At 34.4% G+C, this 22,150-nt stretch overlaps 1 protein-coding gene across 1 annotated transcript in view; it reads left to right on the top strand.

Annotated features, from left to right (window-relative positions):
• The window catches only part of LOC111052859, a 47,463-nt gene that overhangs the window by 18,725 nt on the left and 6,588 nt on the right, over positions 1–22,150 (top strand). The gene's annotated exons all lie outside the window — the stretch shown is intronic.

The following is a 22,150-nucleotide window of genomic DNA, read 5'->3' on the forward strand; positions in this document are numbered from 1 at the left end:
AATTATGCTGTTTGACTGGTTTCCTTCTCAAAAAAGAACTTGCAGAAAAAGATCATGAGTATCTAGATCATTAGAGGGGGTGGGAGGCTGCTCTCATGGATGACTCAAATAAAAATGCTTGTCAAATTTCACAGTTTTAGTCGATAATAGAGGCATTAAGATAACGATTTCATAAAAATTTATTGTAGACTATGGCACAATGGTACTGTGGTAAAAAAGACAAAAACATTGCCTATTTGTTCGAAGGGAACCCAGCTATAAACATGATTTGTGTAAGATATTATATTACATTTGCAAAATAGGAGGTCCAAAGTTGTTTGAAGTTTTGAAGAATCTAATAATAATTCAACAAATGATAAGTTATTGACTTATAATTCAAAATAATTACATTTTTTGGAGTTTATTGAGAAGTTCAGTCTAGGAGAACACCATTTTCAACTCAAAAAACTCAATCTTCAACCCACTATAAAATATCTCCATAAAATATCTATTTGTTAGTGATGAATGGATTGTATTCGATGGATTGGAATCGATGAACGTTAAGTTATTGAAATTTGTGTATCCATTTCCAAACTAGTCAAGTCGATTTATACATCAAGTCCCGTATTTATATAATTCGTTCTACTGTTACGTGAATTTACGAAGATCAAATACGCTATAAATTTGATATCACTCTAGAATTCTATTTAGGTCTCATTTTGGCCATAAAAAGCAAAATTATATAGTCCATTTAATTTAGATAATCTACCATCCACATCACTCTAATAACGAAACATTCAGATCTAGAGATATGGGCTCAAAGTGAATCGAACGAAGTGATAAATTCTTCATTGGATGACTCTAACATAACTGTAATTGATTTCCACACGAGAGTGATGAAAGATTGTAAAGCATCCTTGTACTCCACTTTCGATGAATCGTGACTGTAGTTGAAGAATACGTGATCAATTGTGGTGGCGTGACAGTTAGACTGCAGTATTAAAATTGAACATTAATGTTTTTCACTATCACCACAGCCTATTAATCATTAATTAACAATATAGCTTCAGCTTCTCAATAGGTGCAAAATAATATCAAGTATAAGAAAAGAAGTAAATCATTTCAGTAAGGATTAATAATTGAATCATTTACTGAATATTTTTACAATTTCTTTTATCAATCTATCTACACATTTGATTTTTAAGTTTTGTAATTATCTTTATCGTCATCTCCAAAGAGATACACACATTTCAATTCACTTTAGAGTGTACATGATACTCGTACCTATCCACTACTTTTTGTGTGATACTTGAATATTTATTCTTATTTCAATATTTGAATTACATATTGAGTCTTCTTGATTGATGTCCATATACTGATACTGTTGCCATATACATTCAAGGTTGGATTAGAGTCACAAACACAGCTAAACTTCATAGAACAATTCAAGAAAGGGAATCCTCTAGATGTTGGATCATGTGAAAAGCTCCAAGTTCACGTTTGTCAGGAACGTGATGACCCTGGAAACATTATCTCACAATCTCACTTCTGAGGTAAACGCAGAAGATTGTAACTCCATGAATTCTATTAGTTGATGGCTTTTCATTAGTAGTGAGGCGAAGAGTATGAGGTAACAAATGTAATATCAAAAATTTAGTAAAGTACAACTAAAGATGAGTTTCAAGATGAGTTTCAAGTTTCTTGAAAAGTCTAAAAATTAACTCAGGCCTGACCACGCCTTACTAGAAAAAAGCAGAGACCATCTGGAGAACTTTTCATTTTAGGATGTTGGGAACAGAGCTTGTCCTCTCCCACTGTTTATTATAATGATACAAGTCTGTTATGACGAGAATCATACCTACATTCATAATCCAGAGCATAATCTCCACGTTATTTGCCCGATCACTACCCACGCCCCACGCTTACTCTGCTTCTTACAATGCGACTTGTACAAAAAAACATTTTTCCAGATCGAAAGGTTACAATCTACAAACTCATGTGACTCAAGTATTAAGGGTCTAGCTACAGGTAAGGCAAGAGTTTGTTAGTATATGGTATTAACATAAAGTTAGCCCCTAATACTGTGCTTATTAGAGGTAGTTACTGCAGAATATGAACTTTGTCCATTTGAACCTATTTGAAAAAGATCAAGGATAAATAAAACCTAATCAAGTGACAATTATTTATACCTACACTCTCCTGACCAAAAAACAAACAGCATACTATATTTAGCTGAACTGTTGCTGCTCAGAAGAGTAATATTATTATAAGAAGATTTAAGCTGCTGCAAACACCCCTCAACTGCAAAAATAACGCATATTATTTAGTTAGATTCATGTGATTCAGAACCTCAGAAGAATAATATTTCTAAAACAAAATTCAAATAGCTTCATAAACGATCTGTTCGGTAAACGGTAATTGGGATAAAGCATCGGCCAATATCGGGAAGCTGTCCAATAACTTTTCATTTAGAAGTTAGGCCTAATGAATAACCAACATACTTATTGATTATAAGTCAAATTTATAACATGGTGTATATAATAGAAGAGTTGATTGTAGGATTAGATGATGATGATTGCAGTTGTTCGTAACGTAAAATATTGCAGCGGATGAAGAGAAAAAACTTCTGCAGCCAATAGAGTATGATAAAACATATTATTTATTGTTAGATACATAATTTGACAGGCAACAAGTTGTCCATATTGGCGTGGACACAAAAGAACAGAGCAAGACTGTTTTGGAATCAAGTTCAGGGCTCTTCAGCGCTCAGCCCTCCTCTACCTACCTCCTTCATCTCTTCCTAATCCTCCTCTTCGTCTTGCTATTCTTGCCAACTGTTTCCTTTACATGATTATAGTACTTTAATGTCAAGGTCGACTTGCCAAGTATTTAGAATTCTGAAACGATCAAATCCAGTCTAATTATCGACAAATATGAGGATAATAGGGCGGTGTTCGGTCTGCCGATGATGGTCACAAATAACATAATAGTATCAATTCTATTTCTCCTCAACTACAAAACCACAACATTTGACGTGCATTGCGATGTGAGGAAAAATATCAAAGGTTAGTATCCTGCTATATCAATCAAAATTGTATGGTCCACTCTATTAATACATGAGTGGAGGTAGGACCCATCAGGATGATGAACAAATGTCAGTTATTTAATTCTATTACGATGCTAATGTTACTCCTCTTTGCGAAACACGTTAGGTGTTCCTTGAGAAATGTGTCAGGAAACTACTATACAGACAATTTTCATAGCTTTGTGAGCTCGAGCATCCTTGAATCAGAACACGTCTGTCAATTCTTTTGGCCATCATCTCGAGTAACAGAAATGACACAAAATATAATAATTTTTGAAACTTAGTTGTCTCTAATTGGTTTGGTTTTGGTGATATAATCTCTGGAGATAAGCTGGTTTTCTGATGAAGGTCAATGACAATCACTAGTAAGGTTATCCAAGTTAACTACCGCTAGCTGTCGGTGAAAGTCACAATTATTGTGCAATTGCTGCAGTCTACGCAACTTTGATAACTACATAAAACAAACAGAATTTAATTTTCATCGAATACGAAAATATAAAATTGAACAAAACACAAGTCTCTCACACTATATTCTGAAGAGATTTGTAAACTGTATAAGATGATATTGAAACCAACAGTTTATTCATGATGCATTCTCAAGTGACTCAAGAAGGTTTTTTTGAAATTCATGACAATGAGTATAGTATCCTTTCAATTTGATCAAATTGTGTGGAAAGAGTGAAGGATGAATCCATTAGGATTAAAAATAAGAATGTATTCTCTGGATATACTCTACTCCTCTTCTCTAATTTGATACTCCATCTCAGTTATAAGGGTAAAGCATCAAAATAATCCCTTTTATAATATATATAACTAGCTTACCCAGCGAACTTCGTACCGCCAATGTAACTCATGTTACACTTGCCTTTATTTGGTGAATCATGAAATTTATCTGACAATCAACATGTTCATTTACATCTCAATACGGACTTCCTATCTGCTTAGTCATGCAGCATTCATTATTCCGAAAACATAATTCTTCTCAATCAATTGGTATAAATCTATCAGTAAAGTTTAGAATTAAAAAAAAAGATTATATCAGTGTTTCAAAGAAAAATATTCAATGTTTACATAGCTGTGGATTGTCGATGGTCCAGGAAATATGCGATGTACGATGAATCACACAGAATTCCATATTCTTTCCATTTTGAGATGAATATAAGCTAAGCTAAATTCATAAAAATGTAAATTATTCTTTCATTCTTCAGTAATTAATGAATGCAATATGAATACTATACATAATATATACTATACAATATATTATATACCTCTTTCATTGGTGAATAATTTTTTCCAACATTTTCCAGTTTCTCAATGATAGGGAGTGATAATTATTTGTATAGGTCTTCTAAGGAACCATTATCAACAGCTGGTACCAATCACTACACTTCAACTCCAAACTCCGTTTTAATACCAGTACACAATAATTTATCACAGGGTGATAGTTTATTACAGCTGGTAACTTTAGATGCTAAATCATATTAACAATATGATCTTGAACCATGATCATCTTTTCGTTCTTCAGTAGCCGCTCGGCCGAAAATTTCGAAAACATATGTCTGTAAAATGGATTAATAAATAATTATTATTAGCCCCCCTATTAAAATTTTGTTCAGAACCATCCCCATATTCAACAACATATTCCCAAGTTCATGCCATTATGTCAAGTAGTTTTCAAGTCTACATGAAACAAAAAAACAGACATTCATTTTTATAAATAGATTTCCATTCGGCTCAAACAAAAGCCTCTCTAAATGAAGGTAGAATGATAAGGATTCAGTTCTGTGTTTTAACATTTTTTCAAATCACTTTCAAAAGTTCATGTAGTACCTACTATTGTGTTTGAGACACGTCTGGCGCTATCATAGTTTCACCACTATTCTGTTCCATAGTCCTATCTCTTGCAGACGTTAACTATATCTATAATAATTATATAAAGTAAAGAGCTGGCTTATGCACGTACGGGATAGGAAAATTATGTTTGACGCATCATCACGTCTGAACTACTGGACTAATTAACTTGAAATTTTGCTTATAGATTCTTAATTAATCAAGGATGGTTATAGGCCTATTCTCAATTCTTCAAAATTTCATTACATCAAGTTTTCATTTTGTCAAGTTTTAAAATAGATCCTTGCGAAGCACGGGTTCTTGCTAGTTAATAATACATGCCATGTGTAGGCTTATACATTGCATCCGTAAAACGAAGTTCAAAACTAAGGTTTTCCTAAACATATGTTTTTGAGATAATTTTTTTGATGCAGCTGTTTCACATTCACCATTATAAATTATACAGAGTTTGTGAAAATAAAAATATTTATTGATTACCAAAACAATACTATTATTATATTAATGATAATAATTAATTATTAAAACAATACTTTTATTATATCAATAATAATAATATTCGTAAACATATTTATCAATTATCAAAACAATATTATTGAGGTTGAGTGGAATCAGGTAGAAAGCAATAATAGAACAGGTGTTCTTTTTTGAAATTCATGACAATGAGTATAGTATCCTTTCAATTTGATCAAATTGGGTAAAAGAGTGAAGGATGAATCCATTAGGATTAAAAATAAGAATGTATTCTCTGGATATACTCTACTCCTCTTCTCTAATTTGATACTCCATCTCAGTTATAAGGGTAAAGCATCAAAATAATCCCTTTTATAATATATAATATAATCTCTAAAAATATATTTTACTCACATAGCTAGTGTTACAAACCACAATTTTCTATCTATGGTCAGAAACCTTTAACTCAAGATTGTTTTGTTCTATGCTATGATATAGCTTCAGCCAGATGTAATGGATCTTAGTGGAATTTTCATACACACTTCAGTATCATTTTATGCTTCCATTCCTCTCAGATCCTATCATCCAGACTGTATAAAAAACTCAATAATTATTGGGGCTCGGATATAATATAAATCACGTCTGGATCAAAATACTCAACGTTTATGTTGGGCGTTCTGCATGGCTATCTGCAAGCCATGTAGAACTTGTTTCTTCACAGCAGAGCACTGATAAACTGGTTTGCAAGATTGATAATACTCCAAGTGCTGTTCGTTACTCGTCCACAGCGATCTTATTATCTCATATGCGTTGGCCATTTGTTTTGATGAGAAGCATCCGCGGAATGCTTGAAGCCGTTCGCTGGAGTTGAGGTGATGGGCGGGCGGCAACCCGGCAACTGCTCCTCTCTTCTGGCAGACGACAGCTCAACTGTTTCCTCCCACCCGCTCTTCATCAACGACCTTTTCCTCTCTTTTCTACATAATCATCTTCCTTTCATCCGTTGTCCTGCGTTGTTATTTTTAGCCGCGGCCTTCAAAGGTCACACCAGTTCGTGAACTTGAAAACAGTGTACACTGGATTTTATCTTACGCCGCTGCCGTGTATTGACCTCTCTTCACGCTGACTTTTTCACTGCGGTCCAAATATAGATTATGCAAATTGAGACATCTGCTTCGCGTCCACAACAACGATCATCTAGTGTAAGGCCAGTTGCAAATGAGAATCGATCCCAACGCACGATAAAACTTAACACGACCAGAATTTATCATTGTTGATAGTCGCAACAGAATCTGTTTGCTCGTTTTTTTATGTCAGCATCACTTCTTATTCTCCTCCTGCAAAGTTAACTTTCTCCACATCACCAATCGGATGTGGATTTTCCTCAGAAATTATTGATCAATCATGATTCTCCTCATTTTGATTCTGGGCTGGCTTTTGATAACAGCAATCAGTACACTCCTTCAATATTCACGTGTAAAAATAAATTTCCATTTATGATACTTTACGAAACTTCTCTAAAAAATTAAACTCAAATCTAGAACTGGAAAAGTCAAAATTTCTAATTACATATTCAATTATGTATCGAAGTTCGTATTGTATTGTGACGGATAAATTGATACATAATAAACTTAATTCCCATTAAAATATAATTACCAATCAAATAAATATGCGTACATAATATTCAAAAATAAAATTATATTCACTGCAAATTCAAGAAGATATTTTTTTCGGAAATTAACCTACTGACTATGAAAACCCATACGAATACATTGGGTAAGTCAACCAACATATTGTTCTAAATTATGTCCCTATAATAATGTATTTTCGTTAGTATAATCCTGTTTTTAATGGTGGCTCTGAATTTTCTATCATCATGTGTGTGTAAGAAGTAGATTGTGGAGTTTTTAAGCTAGCTGGTTGGATAACAAGGGTTTCAAGTACTTTTGTTTTTTGGTTGTTGATGTTGAATCTATCTTATCCATCTATCTTTATCCCTATTCTATCGTTCATTGATTTATCCACGAAATTATCCAGCAAAACCATTCTTAAACTGAATTATCCACTTAATATAATCGCTATTCAGCTATCAAGTACTACAATTACTCATTATTTTGCTCCAATTCCAAAGCATCATTGTAATCATGTTATTTATTTGTATGCTTTTTAATCGTGTTTCCCAGAGAATAATTTTCAAATAAGTATGCGAATTTTATGTTGCGATGCACACTTTCAACAAATTTCGCCTGTTTTAGTGCTAACATAAGAATTCAAGTCAACCTGAAAACCAAATGTCCTGTTTTTATGCGTTAGGACCTTGTACGGTGTTCGATATTACACCGCGTCATTTCGTATTATCCCATTAAGCTGCCTTCCCCTTCAGGGTCAAACCTGAAACATACCTTAATAATGGGATAAACAGTAAAAAGCAAATAATTAGTATTTTCCTGTCCATTGCAGAGACACAACGGGTTATGAAGACTCAGAAATGAAGGTTTTCAAATCAATTATTCTCTTGCCACATCAAAACTAATAATAAATTTCTATAACTTGGAGCTGCAATTAAGAATTTCATGGATATCGCTTATCTCTTATAATAATCTATGGTTTTGATCAGAATCATAATAATCATAAAACCATAAGAATCCGGTCCCAGTCATCCAATTTTTTTATAACAAAAGTTTGACTGGAACTCAAGAATATAGAGCAGCATTTTTCATCTCCCAAAATATCATTAAATTCCATTTGTTACTTGAAATATTACTATTTCAATAACGATAGATGAATATATTATCAACTTCAAGAGCTTCCACTGTGCTTCTCGTTAGCTGATCTGATACAGTGTTGAAAACTATGATAAATACTAGTAGTTCTGTGAACAGTAGACCTCACGCAGTATTCTCATCCACAAGTACCTGATTGAAACTATAGACCGTATGGAAATACAGCAATAAATAGACTGGCTTCTCCACACATCTGTGTAATCACTTGTCAGCTGATTTATGATGAATTTCTATTGTCTGGTTTTTTACTCCAATATTGGCGTATGAAGGAGGCTCCTTTCTCCTTTTATAAATATTATCCTTGAAGTGCAATATTTCCAAAAACCTTGTATATACGTCGACGCGCAATCAAAAAGGAGTTGAGGTGATGGGCGGGCGGCAACCCGGCAACTGCTCCTCTCTTCTGGCAGACGACAGCTCAACTGTTTCCTCCCACCTGCTCTTCAACGCCGACCTTTTCCTCTCTTTTCTACATAATCATCTTCCTTTCATCCGTTGTCCTGCGTTGTTATTTTTAGCCGCGGCCTTCAAAGGTCACACCAGTTCGTGAACTTGAAAACAGTGTACACTGGATTTTATCTTACGCCGCTGCCGTGTATTGACCTCTCTTCACGCTGACTTTTTCACTGCGGTCCAAATATAGATTATGCAAATTGAGACATCTGCTTTGTGTCCACAACAACGATCATCTAGTGTAAGGCCAGTTGCAAATGAGAATCGATCCCAACGCACGATAAAACTTAACACGGCCAGAATTTATCATTGTTGATAGTCGCAACAGAATCTGTTTGCTCGTTTTTTTTATGTCAGCATCACTTCTTATTCTCCTCCTGCAAAGTTAACTTTCTCCACATCACCGAATCGGATGTGGATTTTCCTCAGAAATTATTGATCAATCATGATTCTCCTCATTTTGATTCTGGGCTGGCATTTGATAACAGCAATCAGTAGACTCCTTTAATATTCACGTCTAAAAATAAATTTCCATTTATGGTACTTTACGAAACTTCTCTAAAAAATTAAACTCAAATTTAATACTGGAAAAGTCAAAATTTCTAATTACATGTTCAATTATGTATCGAAGTTCGTATTGTATTGTGACGGATAAATTGATACATAATAAACTTAATTCCCATTAAAATATGAACTACCAATCAAATAAATAATGCGTACATAATATTTAAGAATACAATATTAAATTCACTGCAAATTCAAAAAAATATTTTTTTCGGAAATTAACCTACTGACTATGATAACCCATGCGAATACATTGGGTAAGTCAACCAACATATTGTTCTAAATTATGTTTCCTATAAATAATGTATTTTCGTTGGTATAATCCTGTTTTTAACGGTGGCTCTGAATTTTCTATCATCATGTGTGTGTAAGAAGTAGATTGTGGAGTTTTTAAGCTAGCTGGTTGGATAACAAGGGTTTCAAGTACTTTTGTTTTTTGGTTGTTGATGTTGAATCTATCTTATCCATCTATCTTTATCCCTATTCTATCCTTTATTGATTTATCGACGAAATTATCCAGCAAAACCATTCTTAAACTGAATTATCCACTTAATATGATCGCTATTCAGCTATCAAGTTCTACGATTACCCCTTATTTTGCTCCAATTCCAAAGCATCATTGTAATAATGTTATTCATTTGTATGCTTGTTAATCGTGTTTCCCAGAGAATAATTTTCAAATAATTATGCGGATTTTATGTTGCGATGCACACTTTCAACAAATTTCGCCTGTTTTAGTGCTAACATAAGGAATTCAAGTCAACCTGAAAACCAAATGCCCTGTTTTATGCGTTAGGACCTTGTACGGTGTTCGATATTACACCGCGTCATTTCGTATTATCCCATTAAGGCTGCCTTCCCCTTCAGGGTCAAACCTGAAACATACCTTAATAATGGGATAAACAGTAAAAAGCAAATAATTAGTATTTTCCTGTCCATTGCAGAGACACAACGGGTTAAGAAGACTCAGAAATGAAGGTTTTCAAATCAATTCTTCTCTTGCCACATCAAAACTAATAATAAATTTCTATAACTTGGAACTGCAATTAAGAATTTCATGAGTGGATATCTCTTATCTGCTTATAAAAATCTATGGTTTTGATCAGAATCATAATAATCATAAAACCATAAGAATCCAGTCCCAGTCATCCAATTTTTTTATAACAAAAGGTTGACTGGAACTCAAGAATATAGAGCAGCATTTTTCATCTCCCAAAAATATCATTGAATTCCATTTGTTACTTGAAATAATTACTATTTGAATAACGATAGATGAATATATTATCAACTTCAAGAGCTTCCACTGTGCTTCTCGTTAGCTGATCTGATACAGTGTTGAAAACTATGATAATATACTAGTAGTTCTGTGAACAGTAGACCTCACGCAGTATTCTCATCCACAAGTACCTGATTGAAACTATAGACCGTATGGAAATACAGCAATAAATAGACTGGCTTCTCCACACATCTGTGTAATCACTTGTCAGCTGATTTACGATGAATTTCTATTGTCTGGTTTTTACTCCAATATTGGCGTATGAAGGAGGCTCCTTTCTCCTTTTATAAATATTATCCTTGAAGTGCAATATTTCCAAAAACCTTGTATATACGCAATCAAAAAAGGAACATACCTGTCAAATTTCATGAAAATCTATTACTGCGTTTCGCCGTGAATGCGCAGCATATAAACATATGAACATTTAAACATATAGACTAGACATTCAAACATTTAAACATTATGAGAAATGCCAAACCGTTGACTTGAATCTTAGACCTCACTTCGCTCGGTCAATCATGCAAAATTCTGATCAGATGGACACTTAATTAATTGTTCATAATTGTATCTGGAATTTTAAAATGTATGCTATTGGATTTATGGTGTACTAACGATTAGTATTATTGACTAAGAACGAATCTGAGCTCGAAGATTTCAGAAAGGAGAACGACTCAAATGGTAGTTGAGTTCAACATGCTTAACTGTAATCTTCTCTGACACCTGTGAGAGCAGACGCGCAGCTATCATCTTTTGACAAAGAATCAATTGCGTTCACAGCTTTAAAAATAATTTGTCCATTGCGACAAGGCGCTATGCGATTGCGTGTCAGGTTACCATTAAAAATCCATTATTCTATTCATCACGGCGAGAACATCTTCTTTGTACTTGAACTATATGTTACATAGTACACTCTGGTTCAAATCATGTTGTTGAATTCGCTTCGTCAAGGTTTTAGCCAATATTTGACAGCGTTCCACTATTGATCTGAGACTCCCTCAAGGAAAGAGGTGATCGTTTCGAAATTGATACATGATGAGATTTTCAATAGGCTCCTTGTTCATCTTCCAGATTGAAGATGGATCCGTGGATCAAAAGCATCTTCCACAACACATCATTCGAAATTACCCTTTTCTCAAAATGTTGTTCATTGAAGGGACTGATCAATCATTCATTACTGTAGTTTCTATTAATATGTGACTGTTTATTTATTTATTCATTTATTTGAGTATTACAATAGTGCGATTGTATCCCTCTAACTGTAAGCTATTTGAGGGATATATAAAAATAATCCTTTACATACAATAAAAAACAATCAATAACAATTATAATTATATTTCTTAATTAACCTGATTATATTTCTTCATTTTTGTAACTGATTGTTCTCTTTTTGTCCATTGCACCATAAATTAACTTAACTTAAATTGACTTAACTAAACGAAATATGTCTTATAGAAAAAGACTTTACTTGGTAAGCGACAATTAACAAGATAAGCACTCTGGGATATTACCTAATGTTACTCACTCTGAACATAAATATTTATTAAATCATAATCAGAGAAATCTCCTATAATGTATTCTGTGTCATAATATATCTTCATTGAAAAACTAAAATTATTTTAAACTCAAAAAATTTTCCACTTGATCAAGTACGTTTTCAGGAAATTATGACCAGAATGGAAATGTGTTGAATATTATATTTCAATTCATAGCTCAACTCATGACGGACTATAGTTTATAGTTTCACTATAGCTTATCAAGACGCAATAGATAGTACATCTAAAACATTCTTCAAAAGTGTGGATTGATTGATTGATGGATTAGAGAGGATTAATAAATAACAAATAAATAAACATTTAAAAGCTCTTTGAAATTACTTTAAATATACTGTATATTTTCATCACTTTTCCATAGTTTCCTACTAAGTAAATAGGCCTATGTAGTGGTAAATTGTTGTATGTGTTATATATGTGCATGATGTGTTGAGATGCTAGCCTATCCTGCCCCTTCTTTCGTAACCATGTTGTAGACTAGCGCTAGTCTCTGTCTACTAGTTGCAGTTGAAGTTTCGCTGCTCTTATCTGTGATCTATCTCTGTGTAAGGACTCTTCATGTGCTGATGGTACGAAATACACTTGTAATAATATTGTTGAAAGGCTTTGAAATATATGTATCCACTTTTCACTTGAAAGGACTTGAGGTTGATTGGGAGAAGCGGTAGTGAAAAACATTTCAACAATCACTACTCGTTGTGCCTTAGAAGGATTGCACTAAACTCCACTTTGCATCCACGTATGGTTGATTGTAAAATAAATTATCACATAACTTATTGATAAAAAACAAACTGGAAAAATCATAGAATCCAATATGATTACTTATTTATCGCAATCAACCTGATTTCTAAATTTTATTTGGATTGTCCTACTTCTCTCTCTTCCTTCTCTACACATTACTGATGAAAACTACTTTTGAAAAACAGAAGTCTCAAGAAATATAGAACTGATATCATAACAGAGACCCAAGAATGTATGATTACACATTCTGTTAGGTAGTGAAAAACATTTCAACAAGCACTAACTCGTTGGTGGTTGCCTTGGAAGGCTTGCACTAAAATCCACTATAAAAGAGTATGAAGTAAATAGTGCATAACGTCTTTCTCATGAAGCATTGTCTTCTTTTCTGCAATACATCTGCGTCACGATCTTATATACTGGAGAGATACTATAATTACTAGACACATTTCAGTGGAAAGAGATACTTGAAATATTTGCTTCAATATTCCAACGACTAATTCGTAATCCTCTATGCTTGATTGAAACTTGTATCTCTTTTTTGCAATTCGTTGTTTTATATATGGAAGCATGTTTTATACATGAGAGGAAGGACCTTGTAGTAGGAAAGATACTAAACATACGTTGATCCTCTAACGACCAGTTGATAATAATTCGATAACCTTTATGCTTCATCGACATTTATCCGACTTCTTTTCATCTTTGTCATGAGCACCATATCTCTCAGTGAAAAGAAATACTAGAGCGATTTTGATACTCTGACGACCAATAATAATTAATAATAATAATTGTTTGTATTGCTTTAGATTCGATCGACAACATCTATTTAACTTTTTCTTACAATGCATCTGTCATTTACACATATTTGTGTGAATTTCAATTTCTGATGATCTAATAATGACGATTTGCATTGCTTTGAGATTAGATTTGGTAGACTGAGTGATCGGTTTCCGTTCAGCTCTTCGGACCCAGTGATGAAGATTTCCCAGAAGCCCCAGCCGGTAGTTGGGTATATTGCTGGCCTGTTACGTCACAAGGACGCTTGCAACTGCTATGTGAAGCTTTTCCCCGACCTTGAGTTGGCGCTCTGTACCTCTCTACCAAGCATTGCTCAATACTCTCTTCCCGCTCTCTCAGCTGCACTCTCCTGTCTCCTGTCTGACTCTCGCACGCATCGCGCCCAACATCCGCACAACGGAATTTCCTGTGTACTCCAATCCACACTGCTATCTTCTTATTTCATTTATCCCCCAATGTCGTTAATTAATTGCGAAGCTACCACTCTAATTGAATAGAATACCATACTGTTCAGCTACAGTGTATCACTTCAACTACAATGAGATCAGCTTCCAATTAAAGATGTCACTTGATGTTGCTCAAGAGCTCCAGGTATTCTTGAAGAAATCTGAATCTCGGATAATGATATTTATATGAGGATAGTAGAATAATTCAATACCAAAATTATTTAATGGAAGAAAAAGTAATAGAGCATAATTCGTATCGCTTTTATTGGTGGGGATTCCCTTACGGAAGTTCCATTTCGCCTGAATATATTATTAAAGCCGTCAATGAGGCTCACGTCTGTTAAATGAGCCGGGACCTACAATCTATAGCGCTCATAAGGTAACAAGGGAGTGACCTGACTAAAAACTTTTGTTCATATCCGGCTTTGTACTTGGGACAAGTAACTCAAGGTTGCTACGCAAGCACTATATCACAAAGAAAATAGTGAGGACCAACGATGAAAATAGAAAGCTTAGATGGATGCTTTTCTCCCTAACAATATCTATTAAGGATCATTCAAGTTTCATTTGCATAGATGTTCTCCATGATGAAAATTTCAATTTTTTTGACATGAATCTAATGCACTTACTCTACATAATTATGTCGACTGAAAATGATAAAATATCGTATATTCAACAATGAACAATATTTTATCGATTTTCTCAGTTTTATGATTATTTCTCACAATAGTCAATTTCAAGTCCAAATAAACAATTCGAATAATCCTGTATTTTGTCTCCCAATTCCCAAAAGTCAACATCCCAGATATACTTCTCACTTTGTGCCTATGACAAGTAAAGTGGCAATCATTGATTTTCTCTCACAGTGATAAGTATTTTCTATTTCGTACCTTTGCTCGACCTCTATAATCGATCCTCAACTCCAGGCGTTGTACTAAACAGGGATTACCAGGATAAGGGCAGTCAGTTTATAAGATTCAGATCTAATATACTCCTCGCTCCTCCAATATAAAAAATATTGAAAAATTGACTATATATCAAAGTTAATTCTTAGAAACTCAAATTGAATGATAACAACAAGCTTTTCTGATAGAGAAATTGGAATATTTGTCTTGAAATATCATTCAACAAGGTTCACTAATAAATGAACGACAAGATAACGTTTTATCGTGGCAATAAGTAAAATAAAGGTCACACTTAATCTTTTCTGAGATTATTGTTCGACTTCTGCAACTTGATAGGTCGTTTCACACTTCAAGAAATATGTGGAAGTGATATCAAAATGGAGTAACAAAAGATCATAAGTGGAAAATGAAGTTATCCTGTGTAGCTGGGAACGACTAGCCTGAGGTGGAAAGGTGGGCATAGATATCAGCTTGTTCCATTAGACCCAGCACCAGCACGCGTATCTCACTTGATAATATTGCATTGTATAAAATATATTCACGTCATATAAGCATAAACAACATATAGAAATGATTGTGGTCACAACATAAGCATGAGAGCCTTCGACCGCCTGCTGTCGCTGTTGGTGGGTAACCTGATTGCCATCAATTATAACCAAGCCCAATTTTCACGCCCGTGAGTTGATAGATTGTGATTGCGGTCGATAAAACCTTATCATTGCACTAACTGTGCTCTGATAAAGGCTAGCTTTTCAATATGAATCCGTTCTCAGAAACCTGTTTCACACTCTAGTTCTTGAATGAAATAAAAACTACCAAAATTTGAGCAATGAAATAGGTTTCTTTGTAAACAAACAGTTGTTTCTTTGTAAATGTACTAACTTTTGCGGAGACAGAATAATTTTTATTAAAATTCTTCTGTTAAATCAAGATTGGAAGGCTATAAATCATATGTGCTACTTTTTTATTGCATCAATATTATTTTCCATCACGAACTCCTTGCTATTAAATTATCCTTTTGCTATCAAATAGAACGACTAGCAGTCAAATTTCTTTAATAAATGAACTTGTCTACTTACTGTGACAACGAAATCTTTCGGCAGGTCAGCCATCTTCATGGTTGTACTCATAGATATGTAGAAGTTTTGGATGTCAATTTTTAGAGTGCTGTTATTGATTTCTATTGTGCTTGTTGTTGTAATTGTTGTTGTTGTTGTTGAGACATCTTGTGAGAACTGCATTGCTTCTGAAGTAGTCAAGATCTGAATATTAATTTTGCTGTGCTTTCAATGCAGATGAGATAATCATCACTCAAATGAGCAACTTTAAGATCTGTCCAGTTCTCCAAACAAATTTATTTAACTACTAGAAATTGTAACTCCAATACGAGTTACAAAAGTTAATCAATAGAAGTGAGAGACTTGTATATTCCATGGGATTCTATGCCCTATGTAGGACATATTCATTAGCTTTTAGAATAAAAACTGAAACTGTCAATTCTTCAAGAATAATAATCATCATAATTATTAACTGCACTGCAGGCAATATATCTAAACATTTAAGGCTAAGTATAATTGAATGACAATATTTAAATTTTCTGTTGTCATCCACAAATTTATCATTATCGCTGCATGTTAATGAAAATTAATTGTGGTAATGAATTTAACCCAGTGCAATGACTCCAGATTCCTCAAATCCCGTGAATCCACAACAGATGGCGATCAGACTCCCAATTTACATCTCAAAGCTATAGAGATAATCAAACACGTTTGCTGATGTGAGTTCCTTGTCTCGTTGTCGTTCATGTTCCATTAGCACTCGATAGTGTCTGAGAGCTTTCAGAAGTAGTTGACCTACGTTGTAGGATAGAAGCAGTGCGAAAAATGTGCTCCACTCATGGAGAAAGAACGACACGAGCATAAGGTCAGCAGTTGCAGTGCAGCAGCAGCAGCAGCAGCTGTCTGTGTTCTGTGCTCTGTGCGCGGCGATGACTACACCTCCAATTATTATTACCATCGAACAAGAGGGACAAAAGTGAAAGTTAACAATAATAAATCGTGTACAGCTGAGAGTTAAGTTTTTCAACACTCCTCCCACTATCGGTTTAAGCAGTCACTTTCAAACAACGAACAACGTCTTTATGTTGTATTAGGAACATTCTAGCCGACTATTCATACAAGAAATGTTGGTTCGCATACATAGAAGAGTCGGAGATCGATAAGTTGGTGGAGTCGTGATTGGATTCGGACCAATGAATACAACACCAAAGTGCAGTGCAGGCATCAGAGGAGCTTTAAACAATGATGGACGCTTCAGCGAACGTTAACAGCTGTTAAGGAAAGCAGGAGACGTACTCTTCACTTCTAAGTGTTGGTCCGTTGAGGAAGACACAATACATTATGGGATTGGCTGCTAGCCAAATTATGTAGTGACTGATTCCCTGCCACTACCTTATAACTGCCTCATATCTTACAAGCGTTGTGCTGATCACTGATCAATGTTTAAGTAATTCGAAAACATTATTAAACTTTATGGAAGTAAGATTCCAGTAAAAGTAACATTTCAGAGAAATGGAAAAACTAATTATATCAACATTGTGATTGGCCAAATATATTGATACAGAAACAACTTGAGTGCTTATTATTTTCTTTCTTCAGCGATGAATTAAGATAGCCTCCTACAGTAATAAGCATGCTTATTTGACACGAACTTGAAGCCTAGGTACATTTTATTTTGTCCATGACCTGGTCAGATAGCCAATTCAGCTGGAATGTATCGTCTAATTTGAAATTTAATAGCAACTATTCAATCCGCCCACCAACTCTCGTTCACTCGTTTACATTCGGATGTTACCAACTTCCCCCTCAATATTATTAACATCTTCAAATCTGTTGAGATAATTCAAATTTAACCAAATCTTCAATTTCCAAAACCAACAATGATGTATCATCTCATCAATTACCAAAATAACTAGTTTCATCTTATCACTATTATATTATACAAGAGGAAGTAAAATTCAATCAGTCAAATAATTTTAACTGAACAATTACATGATTATTGTCACGATGAATAAAATTACACTTATCGTGCGAATAGCTGTCTGATGTATTTTTTTCTCATTACTTATAATGTTACCAAAGAAAAACAGAATCCCTTGTTGCTCCAAAACAATCTTCAATTCCTGGAGTTATTCTTCATTCACGTGTGTGGAAAAGTCGAAGATCCTTGAACTTCAGTAGCCTACAGACTGAATTTTTTTATCTCTGATTTTCAGAGCTTCAGCATAAACTGGTATTTCCTCCCCCCCTTTCGCGCTCTAGATTTTCCAATGCAACTTAATCCTACTTAACACTTTAAAACTACTACTCTAGCTTAGATAGTGAACATGCAGTACTTCAACATAATATTGATAGTAATAGTGCTTGCTTTATATCGGCTTGCAATGTGAATGCCAACCAGTTCTATTTACGGTTTGCCCCATATTAAATTGTTAACTTTCATCCACAGGAAGGAATCCAATTAGGTAGTCCACTTCAATAACAGTAAAGATAGATTTTCAACCACCAAAAAGTCTATAATTGGACTATCCGGGAAAAATTGATAGATTTCCAATACTACAAAATTATGGTTCTTTCATTTCCCAAACTTTTTCTGTACTTGATTGTGTTTCCTGCACAACTAAGACAAGAGACACCTGGCAACACAATTGAAAGGTTGGTTGCCTGAGCCTGAAGACCGGAGGCACTGGGCCTAATAACATATTTTCTTGGTCGCCCGGTTCAGCACAACTTTCTAGTCCTAGTCGACCAGCGAACAAATAACGAGCTCGCAGAGCACAAAAATACGGGACTCAGCGTCACCGGCCGTAAATATCTGTTCAGACCGTACAAGTCTCCAGTTGTTTCGGCACAATTTCAAACCTTTCCAAGATACCAAGAACCTTCATATGTTGTTGCTTGTTAGTAAGGAGCTAAGTATGCTAGCTAGAACAGATCATGACAATCACCTCCCACAAGGTTGCGTTTAGACTGAAATGAGGCAATAATCTTCGTAGGCATAATAAACAATGACCGAAATACCTCAATTCCTGTTCGTTTAGCTCATTCATCATTGTTTTACCAGATGGTTTTTTTTTCCAAAGACTGGTAATTAAAAGTGTTTTGAGGGTAGAAGATCGATTATTTCAATGTTTGCAGTGGCGATTCAATCACCAAGGTTACTACGGTCACTAGAACTCCAAAGCTGGATTTATGATGTTGAACTCTGTTAATACAATTATGCTTCACATACTTTTCCACTCATAATATTATTTATCCTTGTGTGTGAATAATGGAGCTGAGAAATGATACAAGTGATAAATGTCTTAATGAATGGATGGATATTCGGAGTCGAACAATATGGGTAAAATATGGCTGAGTATGTTCAATTTTATTTATGACAAGCAGGTAACCCGTGCTCCGCAAGAGTCTAATAAAATATTTGACAATTCGAGAACTTGACCCAATGAAATATCATGAAGAATTCAAAATAGGCCTATGACCATCCTCGGTAAATTAAGAATCTATATGCAAAATTTCAATTTAATCAATTGCAGTAGTTCAGATATTAATATGTGTTATTCGTGAATTTCCTATATCTTACGTGTATAAGCCAATTCTTTCCTTTATTATATTATATATAGGATATAAAAACTCGTTGGTGGAGAGTTTAGCTGTTGCAAGTTAGTATGTTTGAGAATGACAACATCTTCAAAAATACAATGAAATTATTTCAATCAATTAACGTCTAGAATATGTTTTTGTCTACAATAATTGTATTTGCAGTGAATTGATTCGTCAACGAGCTGATCAGTAACCCTCCAGTAATTAATACATGTATTGCCACTTGTGGGACATGATTGATGGAGATAAATGATAATGACCTGACCAAACAAGTTGCTTCCGTAGTTACTGGTACAGGTTTTAACAAGGAGTGGGAGGAACACCAATTTCTGACGATGAATATCTGATTGGACAACGATACATTTGACTGTCAATTCGTTTAACCTTTGAGCTATCAATCATGACACCTGGCTATTCGCAGTTTTTTCTCTTGCAATAAATAATACTAGCTCTCAATTTTGTCTACTCCAACAACCATGAGCTATGAACAAGATTTATCAAGACATCAAATTATACTTCAAATAGGCTCGGAAATGATACAAGACTATATGATAGCCAACTATCATGATTGATGGATCAGGTTCTGAAAATTGCTTATATCGATTTCTATAATAATTCTGTCATGTCATTGCATCCCCTTACACTTTGAATATAGAACTACTAATATATGTATAATATTGATCAAAAATCAATTTAATAATTGTTAATTTCAATCTCTTGAGCTTTGGATTGTAGCTTGAAATAATCGAATGACTTATCTTGAAGCTCTGAATCATTAATTGCAGACATTCTATGATAAAAAGCGTAGGGAATTCAACGGAATCATATAATCATATCAATTCCCTGATACTTTGTTAAACGCATACATCTGAATGATTCTAGTGATCATGATGATACACTCTTGAATTTTCAAAACTACATTTCCACCAAATAACGAATTGCTTTCAAAATAGCTTCCACGAAGCTGACGATATGAGGAACAGAATCAACTCATCAAGGTAATCAAATTGAATAACAATAAAATGTTTCTTTGAATACAATGTGAGAATATCAAACTCTGAAATTGACTTCATTTCTGCAGGCTATTTATATTAGTTACGTAGCTAACTAACAACCCTGAGTTATCACAAACAAAATTAATGGGAGGAACCAATAAAAATGGAAATTTGATCGGTTCATTCATTCAGTTGGATGTGTATCTAGCTATCTTAATCGATTAGTATTGTAGTAGTCATGCCATTCCGAAATTATCTTCTCTGCTATTTATAAATGAGAATGAGATGTTGAACTGTGTAACTTTTGCTAATGACTAGAAGACCCATAACTAACTTCTCTTTTAATTCGTCTGAGTAGTTTGTAGGCAATAAAAATTAATACTCAATCAGAGGAAGCACAATCTAAGAAGTTAATTTGAATAACTTATTGAGTTATAATAATTGGTGGCTAAACATTGTTATTCACTCTTCCATTATTGTAGATTTTTATTACACTGGTCTACACATAAATCTGCTCTATTACTGAATAGGAACTGATTGTCGCAAATTCCATATCATTATATAAAACTGGCCGGCCTCACGACCTTGGAAATCAAAATTATTGGATTGTAAGTCTTGAACACTGAACATTCGTAGAAGCACAGGAATGACCAGAATCGGGTGTTGTAAGTTCCAGGATACGGTTGTATGTCGTTAACCGATACAATAATAGAGTAGCGGACAACAATGGGTGGTATTTTTATTGTTCTGAATATATTCTCACTTGCTTTACTTTTTATCTGATTCAAAAAGTCAAGTTGAAGTCGAAACGGACCGACACGTACTGGAAATAAACTAGCCATGAACTCGTAATCCCCAAACAATATTGTATGTACTCAATATAGTACTTCCAATTTACAAAAATAGCTCTGATTTATGATTAAAGTTACTAGTAAAACGTGAATAATTTCATCTGGAGACTATGCCATTATTGATATTGCGTATTTGAGCTTCAGAGTAATTGAAGAACTCTACCAAGAGTTATTTTTAAAAAGTTACTGGAGCCTACAGCTAAAACAAATTATTAAAATACATTCAGATTGATCACATCAAGGTTAACAGAAAAAAACTGTTCCATATACCTGGACAGGATATTCTTGCTAACACAGTTTCTTTATTTTAATCGAGAGCTTTTTCTGAGGAAGAGCTTTTTTCACAAGTTCTAGGCTTGTGCGTGCGTAATAGGAGGCTGATAAGAGATGGGCAGGAAAATGTTTTTTTGGCCAGGGTGGGCGAGTGGGCTATGGCAACCTTCAGTCTGCAATCCCTGGTCGTGGGCACGAAACCCACCGGTAGGCATGGACGTTTAATCATTTCATAATATTACCCACGCTCAAGTGAAAAATTTATGTGTGAATCCACCGCAAGGAATGAGTGGACCTATAGCTTTAGGTGGGATCCGAACCACATAAACTCATGAATTATATTAGTTAAGTCGGCTCCCTCAAGTGGTAAGCCGTCAGAGACGAATGAGCCTGAATTTATCTCAGAGATAATAACTTAGCTGCAAGACATCAGAGCCTCCCCACAGATAACCTTGAAATTGAGAGAGCCTTTTCGCGAGTTCTCAAACTTTG

This window comes from Nilaparvata lugens, chromosome 1 (assembly GCF_014356525.2).
Source record: "Nilaparvata lugens isolate BPH chromosome 1, ASM1435652v1, whole genome shotgun sequence".
Taxonomy (NCBI): Eukaryota; Metazoa; Arthropoda; class Insecta; order Hemiptera; family Delphacidae; genus Nilaparvata; species Nilaparvata lugens.